Source organism: Misgurnus anguillicaudatus, chromosome 5, assembly GCF_027580225.2.
Source record: "Misgurnus anguillicaudatus chromosome 5, ASM2758022v2, whole genome shotgun sequence".
Classification (NCBI taxonomy): Eukaryota; Metazoa; Chordata; class Actinopteri; order Cypriniformes; family Cobitidae; genus Misgurnus; species Misgurnus anguillicaudatus.
Window position 1 is genome coordinate 16,737,828 of NC_073341.2, and position 15,256 is coordinate 16,753,083.

General features: G+C 37.5%; 1 pseudogene; it reads left to right on the plus strand.

Annotated features, from left to right (window-relative positions):
• Positions 1-325: 325 nt before the first annotated feature.
• LOC129414931 (H-2 class II histocompatibility antigen, I-E beta chain-like) overlaps positions 326-15,256 on the plus strand; it is a 131,728-nt pseudogene continuing 116,797 nt past the window's right edge.

Below are 15,256 nucleotides of genomic sequence, written 5' to 3' on the forward strand. Positions count from 1 at the left end.
TGTTGTTATATTAATGTTCTAGAAACATTTTAGAAACATTATTAAAACGTTCCATTTGCCATTATATTCATGTTCTCAGAACGTTTTTCTTGCGTGCTTTTCTAACATTACATACACAATGTTTTTTGTGCTGACTAATTAAAAAAGGTTGCTACTTTTTGAAACTTAAATAAAAATTAAGCAGCAGTATTGCACAATGTTTCATTGAGTCATTTGTTGCGCAGTAAAACATTTCTTCTGTAGCTGTTTAAGCCTTAGGCTTTCTGTAGGGCTAACAAATGTGTTATTTGAAGCCTAATTGATTAAAAGGGTGATAGAGATAGTAATGGATGGGTATCAACAAATACTCAAGGTTATGGTATCGACATCGGTATCAGACATGAAAAAGTTGTATTGGCCCAGCCCTAGATTTAAAGAAATGTAAGTAAATTTAAGGATGAGAAAAATAAAAATGCCTAGTCCTGGATTAATATCCTAATGCTTTTTTTGCATAAATAAAAATCCGAGTCCGAGTCATTTGATTTTGAGTATCTGCCGATACCGAGTCCCGATCCGATACTTCTATAATACATAAAAAAAATAAAGAACAGGATGTTCCTTATGTCATGCCGCACACATTGCTGTTTCTGTCACGAGAGTGAAGCCTATGAATGAAAGCACGTCAATAGGCTTGTTCGACTTCATGCGGCGCCGCAACAATCGACAGCCGGGTGACGTCAAACTGCCGCGAGAGTGATCCGCGAAATCATACGGAGGGTTTGCTTTTAAATCGCTCTCGCGGAACTTTGACGTCATCCGGCTGCCGGTTCTTGTGGCGCTGCATGAAGTCGAACAAGCCTATTCTCTTCTCATCAGTTCACACGCACCAGCGCAGCGCGTACACTGGTGCGGAGCAGATCGAGACCTTAATGGATTTTAAACTCTGCATATGTTTCCGAGTCCTGATCGGGAGGTAACGTCCGATTCCGATCGAGTCTGAAACCACGTGATCGGGGCCGATTTCCGATCACGTGATCGGAACGGGACATCCCTAGTACTTATGACTGGTTTTTGTGATTCAGTCACATTGTATTTTAAACTAATTGATTATTTCAATGTTCCAGTCTTGACTCAACTGTGGGGTGGGAAGGCTACTGAATAATATTTTAGCTTTCCATTTTATAATTTCTATATTGCATTTTTAGATACAAATATAATTGCAATAACATTCACATACAAAACTTTGAGAATATTTAAGTGAAAGGAATATTATTTTTTTAAATATATATATATAAAAAACATGGTTTATATGAGTGATGTAACGGATTTGCCAGGTTTTTCCCTCACTCACTTCACCAGATCACAATCACCCAATTACTAATCACGATCACCTGGCACACCTTATCATCTCTGCACCATTTAAGACTCTCACACACAAACACACTGTCCAGTGCTAGCTATGTTTGTATGCTGCATGGACTAATCTGACTCTATCTACCAGAGGCTTCCAGTCCTTGTCGTCATCTGTGTTGGATATTTGGATACTCTGGAATACACCTATGACTGGGTGGTGTGTTTGTGCCTGCTCTTCACCTGGACTTTCATTTTTTACCATTACAATTTACCACAACTTTTAATAAACTGTTTGATTTTACTCTCTGCCTCTGTTGTCTTCTTGAATGTTCCTCTAAAAATGTTTTGAATAATGTTCTTATAACCAAAAAACCTTCAGCAAAGTTAATATAATTTAATGCAAACGTTAGGAAAACGTTAATATAATGGGGATGAAACATTCTAATAATGTTTTAAAGTTATTTGAACATTTTTATAACAAGACTGGAACGTTCTAAAAACTTTCTAATAACGTTATCATAACCAAACAATAAAGTTTATAAAAATGTTTAAAACGTAGTTTTTAATGTTCTAAGAACGTTTAGAACATAATGTTTTTATAACCTGTTACGAACGTTAGAAAAACGTTCTGAGAATATTAATATAATGGTGAATGGAACGTTTTAATAACGTTTTTAAAATGTTCTTAAAAACAATATTATAACAACAGACTGAACCTTTCTAAAAACGTTTTAAATAACGTTCTTATAACCAAACAATAACGTTAATACTACGTCTAAAAAACTGGACGCTTTTAACATTCAAAGAACGTTTAAAACATCATGTTTTTATAACCTGTTACAAACGTTAGAAAAAAGTTTTGAGAACATTAATATAATGGCGAATGGAATGTTTTAATAACGTTTTTAAAAACATTCTTAGAACATTGATATAATGGCAAATGGAACGTTTCAAAAATAGTTTTAAAAACGTCCTTAGAACATTAATATCATGGTGAGTGGAATGTTTTAATAACGTTTTGAAACTTGTTCCTAGAACATTAATATAACAACAAACCGAACCATTCTAAAAACGTTTTTAAAAACGTTCTTGTAACCAAACAATAACGTTAATACTACGTCTAAAATCTGGACGCTTTTAACGTTCCAAAAACGTTTAAACTTAATGTTTTTGTAACCAGTTACAAACGTTAGAAAAAACGTTCATAGAACATTAATATAATGGCAAATGGAAGCTTTCAAAAACGGTTTTAAAAACATTCTTAGAACATTAATATCATGGTGAATGGAATGTTTTAATAACGTTTTAAAACTTGTTCCTAGAACATTAATATAACCACAAACCAAACCATTCTAGAAACGTTTTTAAAAACGTTCTTGTAACCAAACAATAACGTTAATACTATGTCTAAAAAACTGGACGCTTTTAACATTCCAAGAACGTTTAAATCTAATGTTTTTGTAACCAGTTACAAACGTTAGAAAAACGTTCTTAAAACATTAATATAATGGCACATGGAACGTTTCAAGAACAATTTAAAAACGTCCTTAGAACATTAATATCATGGTGAATGTAATGTTTGAATAACGTTTTGAAACGTGTTCTTGGAATATTAATATAACAACAAATCAAACCATTCTAGAAACGTTTTTAAAAACGCTCTTGTAACCAAACAATAACGTTAATACTACGTCTAAAAAACTGGAAGCTTTTACTGTCTAAGAACGTTTAAGCAATGTTTTTATAACCTGTTACGAATGTTAGAAAAACGTTCTGAGAACATGAATATAATGGTGAATTTAACGTTTCAATAACGTTTTTAAAAACGTTATTAGAACATTAATATAACCACAGACTGATCCTTTCTAAAAACGTTTTGAATAATGTTCTTATAACTAAACATTAACGTTAATACCACTGGACGCTTTTAAAAAACTGGACGCTTTTAACGTTGTAATAAACGTTTTCCAAACTTTCGTAAGACGTTACGGGAACGTTTTTATAACGTAAAATTGTTAGCTGGGATAACAGTCGGTTAGTATGCCACTACAGCATGCAGGACCTCAGTGACATGGTATGCATTGATAGCTATATCTTCAACAAAGATGTGTTCATGCAGTTTTACAGTACTGTGATAAAGTATGTAGGGTACGCTGAGTTTGGAGTAAAAAATGCAGAAATACTGAATAAAAATATTAATATTTTGGAGCAAGAGAGAGGTTATCTGGATAGATTCTGCAAACATAATGATGATTATTATGATGATGTACTTGACAACGCAGGTAAATAGCACGAACATGATTCATTTTAAATATGCATAATCTACTGTACTATACTAATCTAACCATGAACTTATGAAGATATATGAACTTTAAAATGTAATATCAGTTCAATTTTAGCAATGTGAAACATACAATGAAAATTGCATTGCTAACTTATGAGCTTTGCACATTTATAGACATAAATCATGACTATGTACAGTACAAATATGTTGTATTAGGAATGTTACTGTCATTTTTAAAGGAATTCTTCATCCAATTGAAATTTGAATATATTATTAAATTGTGTCACCTATGTAGTAGAACTGTGGAGTTATTTTAGAAATTGGTGCCTTCTAGGCCAAGAAAAGTCAGAAAATGTGGTTTTTTGCTCATGTGGATGAAAAACACCAAGTCCCAGAATGCATTGCTTCGCTGCTCTACGAGGCCACTCCCTAGTCACGCTTACCGGTGTTGTGTGAAATTCTGTCCCCGTGAAAAACTGTCCCAATTGGCGGAGCATACATGCATATTCATGAGGTTGCTTCACGAGATGGGCGCGGATTTTGTACTGCGAGCGATCGCATGGAATGGTCATTATATTTGTTTCAACTCTTGTTTGACGGATTAGTTCTCTAAGGTAATGAAGCCGAATTGTCATATGTTCCATTTAGATGTACAAATGTGTTTTTTTTACAATTTAGGCTAATGCGCGCTTTGGGCAAATAATTTTATCAAAATGCTTTGTCATGGCTACAAAACATTGTTTATGCTGTTTAACTTACGCGTGTGATAAGTGCACAGATCGAGCACATTTCTCTTGTTCCTCGTTTGTCTTTGTCCTGTCTTTTGAAGTTCTCCTAAGCTGTAGTGTATTTTAATGCATCATAACTTTCACAATAATGATCTGCAGTAAAGCTAACTGAATGATCAAATAAACACTTTGAAATGTTCTCTGTTGTTGTGTTGCTTATTGTCAGTTTTTAAACGCTGTTTCACTTTAAAGGGCCTGTCACAAATAAGCCGTTACAGTTATTGTAATGCATTCAGATTTGCAATAGCATCTTATCATGGTCAAAAACATAAAATCACGTATGAAGGACAGATTTTCATGACATAGTCTGTGTACTCATGTTTCCCTGGTGAATTAAACATGTTAATGAAAGGAAAAGTTTTAGACACATATTTGAAAAGCTTATCTAAATGCAAGACCCATGTTGTTCTAAACAGCTGAAATATTTTTTTTCAAAGTATAGAGCTGTGTGCTATGAAAATAGGATGAGACAGACCAAAAAGGAAAACCAGCTATACAAGGATAAAACCCATTTGTGGTGTAAATATACTAAAACTAAAATGAAAAAGCTCCAGGTGCCGCTCCCAAGGTGGACTAGTGCAAACCAAATGTTTGTAACTAATAATGTACCCACCTTGTATGCTGTTTTAAGGAACTACAAGTATAATTTCATGTGTCAGCTGAGTGATTCAAAAAATAGTATCATAATGGTCTTAAATGATATAACATTAAGTTATACAAGGTTTAATTCCTGTCTTTGGAAGCACTGGAGTGAAAGCTTGTATGTTTTTTACATTTCGTATGTTGTTTATAAATAATTATTTCTTGTATATTGTAATTTGTTTTTCTTCTGATATGGACCCATTAGTCTGAAATAAGGAATAATAATAAGGAGGTTTGCAATTCATAGGCCAAAGAAAATAGCTTGTCAGTCCTTAAAACAAACACATGAACTTAGTGTATTTATTGCTTAAATACATTACAGATATGCATATTACCAAATAAAGCTTAAACTAATTTCAAAAGTGCCATTCATCACAATCAAAAATGACTCCCAGAACAAAAAACACATTACACATGCATATTTCAACAGCTATTTATCCAAATGTAAAACACAGATGTTTCAAACTTAAACATCTGCTGGCAAAAGTTTGGAGTGTTAAGGTCCTCAATTCATTAAGAACAGAAATACACAATTATAGTGGCACATCCAAAGAAATGTTGTTCATAAACCATGTATAAACACAAATTTCTAAGCAAATGACTGTTTATAATATGTTCATTACCCACATTCCTGCACACATTTAAACAATTGGTTAATTATTAGCATCTGTATTAATTGGCTAAATGAAACCATTAAATTACACATCCAACCTCTGATCAAAAAACATATTTCAAAGCCAATCACTGTTTCTAATCTGTTTATTAGTCACAATCCCTGCACACATTTAGACCATTAGCTAAATCAAACCAATTAGTGAAGGGTCCAACCTCTGATAAAAGCCCAACAAACCATTTAAATTTTTTCTGTTTAATTGGCAAAATGGACAGATCAACTTACCAGTTGCTTTTTGATTTGAAAAAGTCTGGAAAGGTTCCTGGTGGTTTATCAAAAAACAAAAAAAAGAGTACTCATAAGAAAGGCAAAGCAGTATGTCATCAAAGGTGAGTGGTGCAAATTTGGTGAAGTACCCATGTACAGTTTGGTTCGATGAATTATCAGGTCTTTAAAGATTTCTTAATGAACACAACATATTGGTTTTAGATGACTTATTGTACTACATTAGAAAAAAGGAAGAGGGTGGTTTAGCCAAAGTGTTGTGCTGCAGTGAGGCCCAAGAGGTGTTCACAGAATTCCACACCAATGCCATCGGGGCCCACTGTGGCATTGTAAAAAGTACTGATGCCATCAGCCGTCGATTTTATTGGCCTTTGATGAGTGTGGACATTAGAAATTGGGTAAGTAATCAATGAATACTGTTTGATGTGGACATCCATTGCATTACAACATGAATCTCTTTTTATGTCAAACACTGTGCAGCCTGCCAAGCAAACCAGGCTGACATAAAAAAAACATGCAGATTATACACCAATTTGAGGTAAGTTTCTGTAAATGACATGCTGGTGTTATTTTCTGCTTAAAGCAACCACATTGAACAGGTCAGTTTTTTCACAGGTGGTTGAGCCATGGAAGATTGTGGGAATAGATTTAGTGGGAAAGCTCACATCAACAAAAGATTGGTTCCAGTATATCTGTGTCATGGTGGACTATCTGACAAAGTGGTGTGAGGCTTTCCCACTAAAAACCAAAAGTGCTAAGGAGGTCACAGACTGCATTGTGAAACTCTTCTACAAATTTGGCGCCCCCAAAAGGATATTAACTGACCAGGGCAAAGAATTTGTGAACAAGGTAGGATTACACTTCATTTACTTGTTGGAAATTGTTTATGAAATTGAAAAGTATAATTTGAGTGTGTTTTGTATGTGTATGTAGGTCAATATGGGTGTCTGTCAGCTGCTGGGAATCAAAAGGAGTTTGTGTGCACCATACCACCCACAAACCAATGGTCTAGTTGAAAGGCTGAATGGCACAATACACAGGTAACTTACATTTAAATAATAATAACAATAATAAAAACAATAGTTAGATTATAAATAATTGAATACTTGACAATGTAGTTCAAATAAATACTTGCCTAGTGTATAGTTGGTAAATGAAGAATGCCTCGGTCTTTTCTCCCACATTCACAGCTCGCAGATAGATTTCTCAGAATTTCCATATAAATTTTATACTACTGTGACTCTTCTTTTATTTAAAGGTCTTTAAGCAAGCTGGTGGGAAAGCAGCCACACAAGTGGGCTGATTATTTGGAGGCCACAATGTTTGGTCTCCGCACCAAAAAGCAAGTGACCACCAAGTATTCTCCCTATTACTTGATGTTTGGCCGGGAGGCAAGGTATCCATCAGAGGTACCTGACAAATACGAGGTCAGCTTTTAACTTTGCTTTGTTTTACGTTTTATATTTATTAATTTTAAGACTGAACTATGCAACATTTTATTTATAGATCAATGAATCTGTGGAGGACATTCTGGCTGAGGAGTGCATCTCTGAATGCATAAAAAGGCAAGACCGGATCTTCGAAACAGTCCGGGACAATATTAGTTGTGCCCAACAGAAGGCCAAAAAAAGGAAGTTGGAACAGGGATTGTCTTTAGACATTAAGGTTGGTGACAGGGTTTTGCGTAAAAATATACGGAGCAGGCAGAGGAAGGGAGGCAAACTGGACCCAGACTTCATTGGTCCATACACTGTGACGAGTGTAGACGGTAAGTCTATAGATTTAAAGGATGACAAAGGACAACCATTTCCCAAAATTAACAAGGACCATTTAGTGCACTTTTTGGAGGAACATGCTTGTCCTGCCACCCAGCCACCAGTCTGTGCCTCGACCTCCCAGCCACCAGTCTGTGCCTCGACCACCCAGCCACCAGTCTGTGCCTCGACCACCCAGCCACCAGTCTGTGCCTCGACCTCCCAGCCACCAGTCTGTGCCTCGACCTCCCAGCCACCAGTCTGTGCCTCGACCACCCAGCCACCAGTCTGTGCCTCGACCTCCCAGCCACCAGTCTGTGCCTCGACCTCCCAGCCACCAGTCTGTGCCTCGGCCTCCCAGCCAAACAGTGCAATCTGTATGTATTGTTCTGCTGACATGCATGTACATCTTTATATGAATTACTGAAATGTTACTTTCAATGTAGACAAATGGATTGGAAATTAACCCCCTGGGGTCCAAAAACGCGGCGCCGCGTTTTGACGTGTTTTTTCTTTATCATGGCAGAATCAATTTCAAATACTCCATCATTCATAATCATACACTTACGTGTTTGACATCATTTGAAACGGTAAAGGGTCTTCTTTAATATGTGTTCATTCACAATAACAACAGATCTTTGTTTTTTTGTCAAATAAAGAAAATAAACAGGGTGTGCATCCAGACATTTCTGTCTCCGCCAGCTGTCTCTCAAAACACGTTAAGAAAATCAATTGAAACTCCGCGAATACTCGTCACACAAGCATGATACACATATCCAAAGAAAGACTAAAATGTCTACTTTTAAACAAGCTAAATATAATCGAAAACAAATATTGCCTGTTTATGTAATCTGCATTGAAGTAAAGAGAGTACCGTTTTTCCTGGCTGACTTCATTATCTTTAATTCGGCCACGCCCACAGCTGTTGACATGGTAATGAAGACACGAGCTGTTCAACCATAACAAGCAAAGCGTAAAGTTTGATCAGATTTAAAGACTTTACTGCATGTTTGGGAGATAAACTTTACACACACATGAGGAATATCTTCATTTATGTCTGGACATTGAGGAAGAGAAGTATTTATCTTTAACGTTACCTAAGAAGAACAATGGAGAACGCACTGCTGGATTAGAAGTAAGTAACGTCACAGTTATTTATACCCAGGGACGTGCACAGGGGGGTTGCTCAGGTTGCCCGGGCAACTGCCCATATGCCCTTCTCGACTCAAGTTGCCCTTCCGAGGTGGAATTTTTTTAACTTTTACTTCGTTTACATTGTGCAGCGTTCCTTCGTTACTGTATTTTAATTAATTACGAAATGTATATTTTATTTTTAAATTGCTGTCTCGTGTTTCTGAGGCATTCGCGAATTAATGACTCGTTTGAGTCGATTCCTTACAAAATGTTGCAAATAAATGAGTCTTTTGAATCGATTCTTTACAAAGCAAATGGGCCAAACGTTTGAATTGGTTCGCGAATCAGTTTGAATGAATTGTTCAGTTCGCTGCAAACATGGAATCATCTGATGCTGCTTTACTCGTAGGCTATGTAGAAACACGCAGAATATAAACAGTTTTGGGTGACGTGGATATGAATTTACCAGTCTTTTAACTAAAAACAGAACTTCACACATGTACCCGCCATTATTTACGCGTGACCTGTTCATCGTCAAACACAGTTAAACGCGCGCAGCCTCCAGAAGATCCATCGATGATTGACGTCTGATTCGCTGTGTACTGTACTGATGTAAGTGATTCTCACAAAACACACGTGACATGAGATAAGAAAACATGAGTTTGTCTAAAATCAGTTTGTATCATGTAAGTGTAAACTGTCAATGTCCTCAGACCATCTTAGGAGATTCTAACTTTATACATAGTGAATGCAAAACTCTTATCAGTTTACAGTCTGATATTTCAGCTATAAGCTACATCAACATTGAGACTAGGGTTAATTTGTAATGCTTGTCTATTTTGTGTTTGTATTCTTTTTTCTGTACTGTTTGTGTATGTTGTAGTTTTACACATAATGTATAAGTACCCTTCATAAGTATTCCTCTGTTTGCTGTGGAGTCAAGAAATGTCTAAACATTAAAAGATGAACATGATACAAAAGTACAGAATCTGTCACATTATTTTTTATGGGCACTGAGCTGTGTCCTGATTGTTTACACATGAAAAGCATAAAATGTGTAGGATCACCCAGCCAACATGTATATGTGGGCCCCACATGGGTTTTACTTGGGCTACATGGGTACCAAGTGGGCATGGTCCTATTATGGGCATCTTATATGGGACTCACTTGGGTTAGTGTAGTAGGCCCCACATGGGTTAAAAAACATAGGTTCCCTATATGGGTCCTAGTTGGGATGTTAATGGGAAATGAGGGCATGGGCTCATAATAGGAAACACATATGGGGCCCTCTTGGGCAACCAATATGGGTCTTAAATGGGCTAACACAATAATTCCCATATAGGTTCCTTATATGGGTCCAAAGTGGGACCCACATAGGTTATGAGTATATGTGATTTGAATAAGGAAACACAAATGGGACCCTTTTGGCCAAACCATATGGGTCCAACATGGGCAAACACAATTATTCCCATATAGGTTCCTTATATGGGTCCAAAGTGGGACCCACATAGGTCACCTATATATGTGTTTTGAATAAGGAAACACATATGGGACCCTTTTGGCCAAACCATATGGGTACAACATGGGCAAACACAATTATTCCCATATAGGCTCCTTATATGGGCCGAAAGTGGGACCCACGTAGGTCACATGTCTGTGTTTTGAATAAGGAAACTCATATGGGGCCCTTTTGGCCAAACCATATGGGTACAACATGGGCAAACACAATTATTCCCATATAGGCTCCTTATATGGGCCCGAAGTGGGACCCACATAGGTCACCTGTATATGTATTTGAATAAGAAACACATATGGGACCCTTTTGGCCGAACCATATGGGTACAACATGGGCAAACACAATTATTCCCAAATAGGCTCCTTATATGGGCCCAAAGTGGGACCCACATAGGTCACCTGTATATGTGTTTTGAATAAGGAAACACATATGGGACCCTTTTGGCCAAACCATATGGGTACAACATGGGCAAACACAATTATCCCCATATAGGCTCCTTATATGGGCCCAAAGTGGGACCAACATAGGTCACCTGCATATGTGTTTTGAATAAGGAAACACATATGGGACCCTTTTGGCCAAACCATATGGGTTCAACATGGGCAAACACAATTATTCCCATATAGGCTCTTTATATGGGATGAAAGTGGGACCCACATAGGTCACCTGTATATGTGTTTTGAATAAGGAAACCCACATGGGACCCTATTGGACAAACCATATGGATACATCATGGGCAAACACAAATATTCCCATTTAGGCTCCTTATATGGGCCAAAAGTGTGACCAACATAGGTCACCTGTATATGTCTTTTGAATAAGGAAACACATATGGGACACTTTTGGCCAAACCATATGGTTACAACATGGGCAAACACAATTATTCCCCATACAGGCTCCTTATATGGGCTAAAAGTGGGACCCACATAGGTCACCTGTATATGTCTTTTGAATAAGGAAACACATATGGGACACTTTTGGCCAAACCATATGGTTACAACATGGGCAAACACAATTATTCCCATACAGGCTCCTTATATGGGCTAAAAGTGGGACCCACATAGGTCACCTGTATATGTCTTTTGAATAAGGAAACACATATGGGACACTTTTGGCCAAACCATATGGTTACAACATGGGCAAACACAATTATTCCCATACAGGCTCCTTATATGGGCTGAAAGTGGGACCCACATAGGTCACCTGTATATGTGTTTTGAATAAGGAAGCACATATGGGACCCTTTTAACCAAACCATATGGGTACAACATGGGCAAACACAATTATCTCCATATAGATTCCTTATATGGGTCCAAAGTGGGACCCACATAGGTCACCTGTATATGTGTTTTGAATAAGGAAACACATATGGGACCCTTTTGGCCAAACCATATGTGTCCAACATGGTCAAACACAATTATTCCCATATAGGTTCCTTATATGGGTCCAAAGTGGGACCCACATAGGTCACCTGTATATGTGTTTTGAATAAGGAAACACATATGGGACCCTTTTGGCCAAACCATATGGGTTCAACATGGGGAAACACAATTATTCCCATATAGGCTCTTTATATGGGCTGAAAGTGGGACCCACATAGGTCACCTGTATATGTGTTTTGAATAAGGAAACCCACATGGGACCCTATTGGACAAACCATATGGATACATCATGGGCAAACACAAATATTCCCATATAGGCTCCTTATATGGGCCAAAAGTGGGACCAACATAGGTCACCTGTATATGTCTCTTGAATAAGGAAACACATATGGGACACTTTTGGCCAAACCATATGGTTACAACATGGGCAAACACAATTATTCCCATACAGGCTCCTTATATGGGCTAAAAGTGGGACCCACATAGGTCACCTGTATATGTCTTTTGAATAAGGAAACACATATGGGACACTTTTGGCCAAACCATATGGTTACAACATGGGCAAACACAATTATTCCCATACAGGCTCCTTATATGGGCTAAAAGTGGGACCCACATAGGTCACCTGTATATGTCTTTTGAATAAGGAAACACATATGGGACACTTTTGGCCAAACCATATGGTTACAACATGGGCAAACACAATTATTCCCATACAGGCTCCTTATATGGGCTGAAAGTGGGACCCACATAGGTCACCTGTATATGTGTTTTGAATAAGGAAGCACATATGGGACCCTTTTAACCAAACCATATGGGTCCAACATGGGCAAACACAATTATCCCCATATAGATTCCTTATATGGGTCCAAAGTGGGACCCACATAGGTCACCTGTATATGTGTTTTGAATAAGGAAACACATATGGGACCCTTTTGGCCAAACCATATGTGTCCAACATGGTCAAACACAATTATTCCCATATAGGCTCCTTATATGGGCCGAAAGTGGGACCCACGTAGGTCACATGTCTGTGTTTTGAATAAGGAAACACATATGGGGCCCTTTTGGCCAAACCATATGGGTACAACATGGGCAAACACAATTATTCCCATATAGGCTCCTTATATGGGCTGAAAGTGGGACCCACATAGTAGAGATGCGCGGTTGGCGGTTACAGCCACGGACTCCGCGGATAAACCGCGGATCGGGCGGATGACGTGACGAAAAATAATATTTTAATTAAATTCGGGCGGGTGGCGGATCGACTGCTTGTTATTAGCTTTGTTCTTCAAAGCATACGACCTTAAAGGTGAGCATTATGTCTATCAAGGTGGCAGGCTCAGAAGTTCGTGAAGAGAACTGAAATGAGACGGTCTAGCCTTCAGAGGACCCATAATTTGGGTCACCTGTTGCACGCGCCCCCAGTAGCGCCCATCGCGCCTGTCAGCAATAAACAGCGGAGACATTTTTGACTTATTAAAATAAATATGTAATCAGAAAAATATGAATTTATTTTAGAAAATATGACACATTGATGTAGATTAAACTATTCAACAACAGTATATCAAATAATCAACCTTAGAAATATACGCAACATAAACCGAATAATATTAACACAAAACATAACTTATAATACTAAAACAGTGACAAGAAAAAGTTTTCTAAATACACTTTTATTTAATAAAGGTTTTAATTGTTTGGGATAGCCTCGGCATGTTAAGGATCCATTCGTTCTATCATTAACAGCGCAGAGAAATGAGGACGCATTTTGACACAGCTCTTATCAACGCCGGCGAAGGAGGTACGTGGCAAACTCAAAAAAATGAGAATTAAAAACAAAGGAAATAAAAGGTCAGAAAAGGGTTGCCTGGAATAAGTTTTACAAAGTGGTAAATCAGGAGGATGACACTAGTGCAGACTATGTAATTTGTGCGTTTAATTTAGGCTATTTATTTATTTTTGTCCCATGTCATGTGCGCCGATTGGAAACTGGTCTTTATGATTTAAAAAGAAAGCATTCAAGTGAACAGTACTAAACGAACTTGAAGCAAAAATAAATTTCAGCAAATGCAAACTTCAATCAAACATAGTAAGAGGTGAAGTATAGCTTTAGCCTACAGAAATGCTTATTGCATTAATTTTTAAATGTGTGCGAGGTCCGTGCACGTCCTTCGCTAGCTAAACGAGCATTAAATATTAATGACGTTGAGTTTATTGTTTTTATTAATTTATATTCACAAAACTTATCATCAAAACATCGATTAAAATTAAGAGACAAATTATCTGAAACGAAATTCATTTTAAAGTAGAAAACAAAACTTAAATTAAACTCGAAAATAATGTCTGACCCATTACAATTCTCCCTTCATATTGGCCTTTACAACGCCCTATATGGCGTTTAAAATTACAGTCTATCTTTCGTAATAAGCTAACTAAAATTAAACAAAACATAAACACATTACAACAATATTCAAACCAAACAATACTCAAACATAAATATAAAATAGACATTATGATACATGTTAAAACAATCCGATATAGCATTTATAATAGCTGGTTAGTAGATGTTTACTATTTTTGTCAAAACCTCCGTTGCAAACCTCCATTTACCTGAATAAAATAATTTTTACTTTGAAAATGATGCGCTGTCACGTTAACACCAGCTGTTTGTTTACATAAGACTCCATCTACATTTACACTCAGCGCAACGTCTGATTTCTTAAACTAAAACAGGGTCTGCAGCGTTGACGAACGAATCCGTTTATGAGGGTCGAAAACGGTGATGTAGATGAAAGGCGTAAACGTAGCAAAAGTAACGCATTTTAAAGGATAAACGCATTAATGTAAACATAGCCTGAGTTCACTGCTTATATTCTAGGGCTTTCTAGTCTCGCGGCTGTCATCAGCAGCGGCTGTCATCAGCAGCGCCTTGCATCGCCCAGTCAGCGGATGGCGGGCGGGTGCGGTTTTGAAAACTGGTCAGAAACGTTGGTGCGGATGGATGGCGGACGGATGATGAGTTTTGTGATGCGGTTGCGGATGAAATAAAAGCCCATCTGCGCATCTCTACCACATAGGTCACCTGTATATGTGTTTTGAATAAGGAAACACATATGGAACCCTATTGGCCAAACCATATGGTTACAACATGGACAAACACAAATATTCCCAAATAGGCTCCTTACATGGGCCGAAAGTGGGACCCACATAGGTCACCTGTATATGTCTTTTGAATAAGGAAACACATATGGAACCCTATTGGCCAAACCATATGGGTACAACATGGGCAAACACAAATATTCCCATATAGGCTCCTTATATGGGCCGAAAGTGGGTCCCACATAGGTCACCTGTATATGTCTTTTGAATAAGGAAACACATATGGGGCCCTTTTGGCTAAACCATATGGGTACAACATGGGCAAACACAATAATTCCCATATAGGCTCCTTATATGGGCCGAAAGTGGGACCCACATAGGTCACCTGTATATGTCTTTTGAATAAGGAAACGCATTTGGGACC